Source organism: Lemur catta, chromosome 4 (genome assembly GCF_020740605.2).
Source record: "Lemur catta isolate mLemCat1 chromosome 4, mLemCat1.pri, whole genome shotgun sequence".
NCBI classification, from domain to species: Eukaryota; Metazoa; Chordata; class Mammalia; order Primates; family Lemuridae; genus Lemur; species Lemur catta.
In genome coordinates, this window is record NC_059131.1 from 1,343,745 (window position 1) to 1,354,107 (window position 10,363).

General features: G+C 53.9%; 1 long non-coding RNA gene across 2 annotated transcripts; it reads left to right on the forward strand.

Annotated features, from left to right (window-relative positions):
* The first annotated feature begins 1,927 nt into the window (after window positions 1-1,927).
* Window positions 1,928-9,940, forward strand: LOC123636402. Of its 2 annotated transcripts, none has more exons than XR_006734515.1 (6): window positions 1,928-1,968; window positions 3,743-3,859; window positions 5,943-6,341; window positions 6,473-6,997; window positions 8,280-8,385; window positions 9,823-9,940. It is a non-coding gene; the product is annotated as an uncharacterized LOC123636402 (long non-coding RNA). The 2 variants fall into 2 exon arrangements; XR_006734516.1 differs by lacking the exon at window positions 1,928-1,968 and adding an exon at window positions 3,013-3,310.
* The last annotated feature ends 423 nt before the right edge of the window (window positions 9,941-10,363 follow it).

Here is a 10,363-nt window from a genome sequence, read left to right on the forward strand (position 1 = left end):
GTTGTCCAGGCAGAGAACCAGCGTTTGCACATGACACACCTGCGCTGTGTCCTGGGGGCAGGAGGGGCTGGTCACAGAAAGCAGCTCCCCGTGGCTGCCACTGTCCTTGGTTCTGGCCCCACGTTCCTCCAAGCTCAGCTTCTGTCCTCCTGCCGCCTTCTCTGACTGTGGCCCTCCTGCCTCCCCGCCTCAGAAGAGGCGGGGTGATGACACTGGGCCCACCAGGGTGGTCCAGCTTCCCACCTCGAGAGCCTTGGCATAACCACATCTGCAAAGCCCCCTTCGCCATGTGGGTGGCATAGTCACAGGTCCCAGGGATCAGAACGTGGGTATCTTGGGTCCCTCATTCTGCCTCCAGCGGACACAGATCAGCCCTCACTGCAAACACGGTGCACACAAAGCAGCCCACCTGCCTGCCCACCCACACTGTAAACACAGCTCCAACCTCGGGTTTCTTACCCAAACTGTCACTGTATCACTGAATTTACAGCGCAGGGAGGAACGGCGGAGGTTGCGTGCCCACGACAGAGCACACCACGCCAGGCTGCTGCTCGGCCAGACTCAGGGTGAGGGAGGGGCCGGGGGCCGCTTTGGGGCAGAGCCGTCAAGCTCCCCCGGCAGCTTCCGGCTCCGTTTACTGGGCTGCCTATTGCTGGCGATGCCAGGTGGGGACCGGAGCACCCGCCCCACATTGCAGCAGCGAGTTCTCTGAGCTCCGGGAACATCAGTGCTGTGCTCAAGGTCACTCAAGGTCGAGGGGCCCAGCGTGGGACACCAGGGAGGCTGGACATCCCAGCAGAGCAGTAGTCACCGGAGGCATGCACCTGTGGTGCTCGGACATCTGGGTGACCTTCCCCTGCTGTGACGTGGGCTCATGGAAAGACCATGGCTCTGGACCCGGCAGAACTCTCCGTGTTTCGAGCCCATTTCTCCCCTGCCGAGGCTGGTCACTTGGAGGAGTAAGTGAAACATGCTGCAAAGCCCCCCGCACCCCGCCGCAGGGCCCCCTCCTCCCCAGCAGGAGCTGAGCAGACGCCGTCCTCCCCTCCTGGCGGCACGTGCTCCTCAGAGCACGGCCCTGGCGGCTGCACGCGAGGCTGACACCGGTGAGGAATAGTGTTTGCTCTCCAGCTGCAGATCTCTGTTCCCCGCCCGGAACAGCCCCAGTAGGCTGTGACCTCGGCAGGCACCCTGGAGAGGCTCTCGAGGCGCCTTGAGAAATTGCACGCCAGGCGCTCTGCATCTGGGCTGGAACTGTTATGCATGCGCGCGTCTGAGAGAGCACCGCAATTCAGAGTCTCTCAGAGAGCTCGCTCTGCGGCCCCATAAACCACGTCCTGCCTGCTTCCGGAAGAATTGCTTTTCCTGTGTTGACACCAGGGTCATGCCAGAGCGCAGAGGAAGCCGGGGCCACCGGCCCTTCCAGGGAGCACTGCCAGACCCCACGCTGGGCGACAGCCCCCCGAGTCACCCCTGGGTGACCTCCGCAGCTTTGCTGGCTTTCTGACTCTGACATGAGTCTCCGGCTCCCGACATCCTCAGAGAAGGCTCCACACAGGCGGCCCCCAGCCCAACCGCCTCCTGCCTCCATGGCTGTGACCACAGCACGGAGCTTACAGCTCCCCAAAATCAACTCCAGAGGGTTATCCGCGCCCATCTTCCGTGTCTCAAGAACCAGGAAAAGGGTATGCACACACCTGGCACTTTGAGACGAGAATACATTTTACATGTATATTTCTACCTTCGTAGTGCTCATTTTTTAAAAAGCATAGGTTTTATGTCTTCAGACAACATAAGTGCAGAAGGGCAGATGTTCCCAGAAAACACAGCGCTGAGATGGCCTGTGAACACGTACTAACACACACCCCTCATGGTAGAGGAGCGCACAGAAAAACAAAGAAAGAAAGTAACACCTGTTTTTAGGTGCTAACAACAGGACTGGAAGCAAGCACCCGGAGGAATGGGCAGGTCAGTGCTGGCTTCTGACTTTGTCTCCTGCCGTGCGGACATGACACCCGCGTGGCTGCCCCCCCCTGCTGCGAGGCCGGATTCTCGTTTCTCCTCCCCCCAGAGCTCAGCTGCTCTGCAGAAATGAGCAGCCACGCTGCGCAGGGGCTGGGACGCGGCTTCGGCCTCCCGGACAGGTGCGCGTCCTCCGGCCTGTGTGGGCACCCTCAGGCTCTCGGGACGCCCTCCCCAGCAGGTGGCCTCCTCTCTGCTCGTCCCCCGGGGGCCTGGACTCGGCGCCCTCTCCAGCTCGCCTACTCGCCCAGCTGTCCACTGTGACGAGAGTGTCTGCAAAAATGCAGACCCCAGATGACAACGCATGGCCTGAGCACCTGGAGTCCCAGCGGGTCACTGGTGCCTCCCCAGGTGGCAGGTGGAGTTGGGGACGCCCGTCACAGGCCCCTGCGGGGCTCCTGCCTGTGGGAACGTGCCCACAAGGGCAGGGACAGTAACGCTCCCGTCCCACGGGGCGCCAGGGTGACAGCCAGAACCCCCTCCTTGGGCCTCCCGGGCCTTGGTTTTATCTCTGTCCTGGCAATGAAAAAAAAATTAAATAACCCACCTGGCTGCAACTGTGGGAAGGTGCTAACTACCCCCTGATTGTTCTCAGGTGGTTCCTTTGATGTTCTGTGGATTTCACCTCAATAAACAAATGCCAACCTGTCCTGTAAAGCAGCTTCTGGAACCTTTAGATCTTCAAAGCTGTGTAGGACCTCGGAGGCTGTCTTATGTCCTTCCCCCTCTCTGCAGATGGGTAAACCGAGGCCACACCCAGATCACGTGCCTTGTTCAGTGTCCGCGTTCTGATTCTGCCCCCTCTTCCACCTGCACCTCCCTGTTCCTTGGGGGCAGGTTGGGATTCGGAAGCGGCTGCAGGTGGGGACCAGCCAGGAGCAGCGGCCAGGGTGGCGAGAAGGCGGTGGTTAGACGGAGTGGGGGCGGGGCAGGCAGGCCAAGCCTGCTGGGGCCGCAGTCCGGAGCTGCCGCTGGAGGGTTGGGTGGGGCCTGAGGTCTGACAGACGACCCCAGGGGCAGTCACCCACTGGTCACGCACAGAGACTAAACCCCAGCGTCCTCGGTTCCGTGCTAGCGTGGCCGCTGCAGTCTGAAACGTTCCCCCTGTGCCCTGAGACGCGGGGCTGTGTCTGCAAAGCACGGAGACGCGGTTCCGGCGCAGGCCGGTGTGCGTGTGACATCTCACTGCAGGAGGGACACATGGACATCAGTCCTCCTCCCTGCCCTCCCCCGCCCGGGCTGGCATTTAGCTCCTGGGATGTCGGTTGACGTGTTCGATCTGCATCAGGTGAGCTCTGGCCTCCTCAGGCAAGTTTCTGTCACGGAAGGACCCTTGGGCAGCCCCCGAGAGCCAGGGCCTTGCTCAGGTGGTGCCTGAAACCTGCCTCTTGCCCATAAGCACGGCAAAGGAGGTGGGATCGTGTTGCACTTCATGACAAAAACGAAGGAATGTTTTGAGTGCAAGTGAGGCCACAAATCCGTTCAATCTAAGTAAATTGAGATTGGCCTGGTGGCCTGGACTAACCAGGTGAGCCCTTCAAGAGGCGGCCTGGGCCTGCTTCCACCCTGGGGCCCGGGAGCCGCAGAGTCACCTGTGGCCCTGAAGAGCCAACTTGGCACCTCCTGGGGGTCCTGTGGGAGCAGCTGCAGGCGGCTGGGCGGCCAGCAAGACAGCAGGACCTCGTCCCCGAGGTCAGAGGACAACTGCATGTGCTTACAGGGCACCGGGCAGCCAGGAAGGAAGGAAGCCCCATGACACCTTGGCTGTGGCCTCCGAGGACTCAGAGAGGAGGACCCAGCTGACCAGGACCAGACGCCCAACAGGGAGGCTGTGATGGTAAGTGCATGTTGCCTTAAGCTGCGAACTCTGTGGCCATTTGTCACACGGCAGCAGATGGCCAGTACACTTTTTAAAGCATATTTCTTCTTGGTGACGTTCATTATACATTGCCTTAAAAATCAGAGTCCTAACAACTCTCCCACTGACTGCCTGGGTCTCATGTTGTCACACGGCAGCAGGCAGCGTCAGCCGTCTCTCGGTCTCCCCTCCAAGAACGGGCTGACGACCACGGGCCCAGGCCGGCTCCCGCTAACGGCATGCCCGTGCGTCAAGTCGCGGGAGCCTTGTCAGAGGTGGCGGAGTGGCAGATCAGGTGACATCTTTGAGGTTGTGAATATTAATTTTTAGTGTAAAACAAATATGCCAATGTTTAGCTACTCCTATTTAGTTACATTTTATCGGGGGTGAAAAGGCCTCTCTGAATGCAAATGCTGAGGCCCCGTGGATGGAAGATAATATAAGAAAACACACACAAACGGGACTTAAAAAAATACCAGGGCAGCAGCTACGACACGGGCGGGGGCTGCCCGTAAGAGGAGGAGAAGATGCTGATTACTGACAGGCGGGGATGCAGAGGGAGTCACCGGGGCAGAAGGAGCACAAGGAAAGAACTTGGGGACACAGGAGCACACCAGGGGTTAGCTCAGAGCTGAGAACCGAATTTGAATTTGCAGTAGGAAAGGAGGAAGGTGAGGCCGAGAGGTAACAGTGTCCAAACTAGCAGCCCCGTGTTCCCTGCAGCCAAAGTGTGGGAACAACCAAGGGCCCCTCCACAGTGAACAGATAAAGACAATTCGGTGCCCATACACTCAGTGGAGAGCTATTCGGCCCCAGTAAAGAAGAAAATCTTGTCATTCGCAGCAACGTGGGTGAAATTGGAGCACAGGTGACATAAACCAGGCACAGAAAGACAGTGCTGCGAGACCTCACCCGTAGGTGGGATCGAAACAGTCAAATCACAGATGTGGAGAGTAGACATGGCTCTCAGGGGCCGGGGGGTGGGAGGACAGGGAGGGGACATGCTGGTCAATCAAAGGGCACAAACTTTGAGCTGTCAGACGACCGGGTGCTGGAAGCTGAGGCGCAGCCCGAGGGCGGGTGGACGTGGCACTAGTAGTGTGACAGTCATGATTCCACAGTGTATAGGCATATCCCATCATCACACTGTGAACCTTGACCGTGTGCAACCTTTATCTGTAAATTGAATATTTAAAGTTTTTTTTAAAAGTGAGCGTCTTGTAGACAGAAAAAAAAAAAAATTAGGGCCAAGTCACAGAATGAGAACTTTTAAAAAGAAAAGTAAACGTGATGAAAACGAGCAGGAAAAGTAATTTGGGGAAAGAGGTGAGGCAGAAGGCGGCTGAGCGGAAGGAGGTGGCGGCGAAGGTGGGAGGTCTGGGGTGTCTGGTTGTGGTGGGGCCTGGACGAGGGGGGGCGTCCCTGGGAGGGGCGGGGCTGGGCCTCCCTGAGGGTCCCCAGCACTGACACTCCACGTCGTGGGCGTGGGCAGCGAGGCTGGGCCACGCCGAGATCCACCTTCATCCCAGTCCTTCGCAGAGGAGGATTCGGCAGCCCTATGGGGCCTTCCAAGGCCATGCGGTAAACTAGCAGCCGGGTCAGCACTAGTCACAGAACCCTGAGAGGTCACCTTGCCCAAAACCACCTCCAGGGCAGGCCTGGCCCCGGCCCCTCCCACAGCCCCGTGCTGTGACCTGCTGTGACCTTGCCAGAGACAATCAGGGACTCCCCTTGCGAGTGGGTGATTCTGAGTCCTTCACCCCGTTTCTGTGTCCTTCTCCCTTTGCTTTCTCTGGGCGTCTGGGCCTTGCTCAGCCCGGCCCCTTCCGGGGTGCCAGGTGAGGGTCTGCCGGTCACATCCGCAGATGATAAATTCCTCGGGTATCTGCGCGCTGTGGGTTTCTCAGGACGGTTATCAAACCCTTGTGAACTTTTCTTCCGGCTCCTTATCAAAGGCTTGCGAAAGGCAGTCTATTTGCATGTGAAGATGAAGAAAAAGAACAACGTTTTAAAAGATAAGAGTTGGAATTCATAAGCCTTTACAAACTGTTCTTTCTTTCAGGAGAGGAGCGAGAAGCCGAAGCCGGGAGATAGCGCGGAGAGCCAGTGCCGCAGATGGCGTCACTTGGAGGACTGGGGACCTGGGACAATTCATCATCACACCAGACGCTTCGGTCGGCGAGATCAGAGCAACCGCCCTTATCTGTCTACACTCAGCCACTGAGCCGCCTCTTCGGCATCCAGACAAACGTTTCATTAGCTGCCATTCATCAGCAAATTGGGGTAAAGCCATAGCCACACTGTGGTTTTCCGTTTATGAACGGATGGAACTACAGCACGGATGTGGGTGGCTACCTTCTTTTACACGACACAAACCGGGTCAGATGGCCGTGGCACGACCGAGCTGCCTGTCAGGACTTCACCGTTGTCAGCGATGTCTCTGACTTCGTTGCTGAATCAGGTGACAGTTTTTGGATACCGGAGGGATATTTCCTTAATTTCTGTGATGTTCGCAACGGGATGGCTGCAGATATGACATGCTTTTAAAGGTTTAATCTGCGTGGCTAATATTTTTCTCTCTCATACATCTAGCCGATCAACAGACACTGCACCAGGCCCTGTTCCGAGCTTGCCGATGTCCAGGGTGAAACCGCTCCCACCATGGCCAGTTCCGAGTTGCCAACGTGACATCACGGGATGAGCGGTTGGGGGAGGCACGCGGTAGTGTTAGGGCAGGTGTAGGTGGGCAGCGCTAACCACGGGAAAAGGGCAGGGGCTGGGGGCAACAATGAGGAGGACAATGAGCTTCTAGAACCAAACCCGCAACACAGGAACTTGGGGTTGGGGACGTCCCGGCCAGGAGCACGCGCAGAAGCACAGTAGAAACTACACCCACCAGCACAGTCTCAGTTTACAGTTGTCATGGCAACCCCTGGAGGTTACCCTATAAGGATAAAATGGGGGGGGGGCTTAGTGTCAATGGGGAAAGGTCACCTGGGGACAGGAGCTCCTGGCTTCTGGGCTTAGTTCTAATAACTCTCCACCCTTTTCCCAGAGAAATAATGAATATTCCACGCACCATCTAGCACATCATAAGGAGCAGACATAAACGTAGAGGTGGGTGAGACCCCAAATCTTCTCCACGGTGGAGACAGACCGTTTCCCCTCAGGAAACGCACTTTTTCTTTCCATTCTGTCTAACAAGCCTGCAATAGAAGCCGCTCGTGTGGAAAAGCTAAGTGTCTGTCATCTCTCCGCCCCACAGCCCGGCTCGCGATTCCTCCAAGCTAGGAGCCAAAGGACCGGGGCAACACCCCTCAGAGACTTGACCCTGACAGTGGCTCGCCACGTTCCCGCCTCACAGACACGTGGCATGCACAGCCTCGAGGGCAGAGGTCACGGCCAAACGTGGCACAGTGTTTAGGAACCGAGTGTTCCAAGTGTTTCTTGTTTGTATTGCTTTTGCTTTAAGCATAATTTATTTGATTGTAAGCTTCTACAGTTTAATTTCTAGCAATGACAATATGTAACAGCGGCTCACAGAACACCTGAAAATGTGGCGGTTACCACGAGCTGCTACAAAGCACCTCCAGCTTGCTGTGCTATCATCGCAGACCTCGGCCAGGGCTGCTCGCAAGGCTCACTGTGCCCCGAGCAGCGTCTCCCCCTGCTCATGGTGCAGACGAGAAGGGCTCGTGGCTAAGGGGGTGGGGACCCTGCGGCCTCGGGGCCACGTGTGGCCTTCCGGATCCTTCAACGTGGCATTTTGGCGGAATCCAAATTTGTACAGAACAAATCCTTTTAATAACAGAAATTGTTCTGTGAAGTTTGGATTTGGTTGCGGGGCTGCACTTGGGAGGGCCATATGTGTCCCTGAGGCCACAGGTTCCCCAGCCAGTGCTTCTAACATCACTGTACAGTCACACAGAAAATAAAGATGGGGATACTACACGCTCGCCCACGGAAGTTCCCGACTCCGGCAGTGTCCATGCAAACTCGATGTGGGTAGTTATTAACAGATCATTATGCATCGCTTATCTGCTTGTTTAGACGTATGACAACATGTTACTTTTGTTCTGTGCAAAATCATTTAAAACTTCCTAATTTCACTGTGTTTAAATTGCTGAGCAGAATGACTTGAGACATTTCTACTTTAGTTTCCTTAGCAACAAGAAACACACACGCAGGAGCACAGGAACGCGAAGCAACACACATGAACACACAGAAGGTGCCCCTTTCTGGTGCCTGTGGCTGAGTCTGTTTCCACGCGAAGGATTTTCAGAGAGCAGGATGTTCTCAAACACTTGCCCGAACACGGCCTGTCCGGGGGGTGGAGACGAGGCACTAGGAACGTCCCTCCCAGCTGCACACGCGTTTGTCACCTTGCTTTCTTTCAAAGGAAATCAGCCTCGGGAGCCGAGCAGGAGCCTCAGAGCGGAGGTCCAGGGCTAAGGCAGCCCCGGGCCACAGAGTGCTGTCTTCCCTGGGGGTGGTGACCAGTCCAGGTAGGAAAAGCCGCGGACCTTGAGACTAACTGCTTAGGATTCAATGTCCTTCATTTCTGTTGAAAAGGGACAACTGCCAAAAATAATCTAAGACCATGACTTAAAAAGTTCCCAGGCAGTATGCTGTGCGTCAAGCAGGCACATGCTTCAGGCTGCAGAGGGCTGTCCTAGAAAGAGGACATGCAGGCTTCAGAGTTAGGAACCCTCGGTCCCCTCCTCTGCCTGTCGTTAACTGGACATCGCACCGTTCCGCGGCCTGGGCTGCCGGGTGAGCTCGCCTGCTGTGCCGCTTGGAGCTGCGCGGCTGGACAAAGGCGATGCATGTAGCTGGCCTGGCACGCAGCAGCCATGCAGCACATGCAAGTCCCTCCGTGTCCTCGGGGATGGTCAAAGTGGTCCCCTTGTCTACCCCCAGGTGGCACTTGCCTTAGGCACCTTGTGTCCCTAAGGCACCTTGTGACCCTTGCCCTGCAGGAGTCTCTCAAGCACAGACACCTCCTCCCATCCCTTACCGTCTGCCACCCGGCTCGCTGCTTGGCAGCAATTACTCCCACGACAAATAAATCACAAGGAGATTTTTAGAAAGATATTGTAGGTGGGTATTTGGTTATACGAAACTGTGTTCACAGTTTACTGATAAATACAAAACCCACATACTCAAATCCTATTGTACTGTAATTACTCAGCCAGCTCCCCACTGCAGGACATTTAGGTCGTTTCCATTTTTCACAGTCATGAACATGAGTTTTACCGCTTTCCCGTACGGCGTGTGGAGTCTCTTGCTCGACACTGTACGCAGGTCGGTTTCTAGAAGTAGAATTTATTCCCCACGGCATAGACACATTTTAAGGCTTTTGATACCTGTTGTGTAACTGGGCTCTGAAAATTTTTGAGATAATTACTTTTAAATGTGGCCATTTATTAATTTCAGCATACTAAGCTATCTTACCTCCTGACTTTTAAAGTTAAGACCACTCGTATGTACTAAATCGTTACATAAATCAGGTCTATTCTTGTATTTTCAATTATTTTCCGTAATAAGATAACTTTTCTAACTTTAGTAAAATACTCCTTTAACTATTGTAGTTTTATATGTTTTTATAATGGTTGGGAAAAATATTCCCTATTATATTCTCATTTAAGTTATTTATTTTCTAATGAACTATAGAGATACTTTGGATTCTTTTATCCAGTTGAAATTTTTTCACTAAAAATATTTAAATTTATAAACTAATTTGGAAAGAAATAATATTGTTTAGTACTTTGTATTCCTGTTGAGAACATAGAATATTGTCCCAATTAGTCACTTTTTTTATCTTTCTTAGTTAAGTTTAGCAGTTCTTTTCATAAAAGTTTGGCTTATTTTATTAATTTCATTTTTATGTATTTTATACCTATCAGTCCAAGTTTCCACCTGATATCACTTTTCCTCCGCAGGAAACACCTCCAAGTATGGGTCTGGTGGCAATGAATTCTTCCACTCTTTCTTCATCTGAAAAAAGACTTTTCTCATGTTTATTTTATAATAAAAAAAATACTTTTACTTGACACAGGATTTTAGGCTGCAGTTTTGATTTTTTTCATTACTTTAACTGTGTTCCCCAATTGTGTTTGTCTTTCTCCGTTCCTTAGAAGTCTGTTGTCTTTTTTTATTATTGTTCCTCTATAAGTAATGAGGCAATTTTTTCTGGCTGTTTTTAAGATTTTCAGTTTACTATCAGTTTTCAGAGGTCTGACTGTGACGCTTTTTGGTTTGGCTCCCTGTGTTTCCCTACGCCGTGGTCAGTGAGCGTCCGGCACCTACAGGATTGCAGTTCCCCCCCGATTTATAAACTTTCTGGCTACAGTTTCTCAAATAATTTGTCTGTGCTGCCTCGCAGCCCTCTCCTCTCCTTTCGGCTGCTCCCTCTCTTCACTGCGATTGCCGGTTGTTGAGTCCTAAACCCATGGCCCTTTCTTCCCTGGCAGCCGATCAATA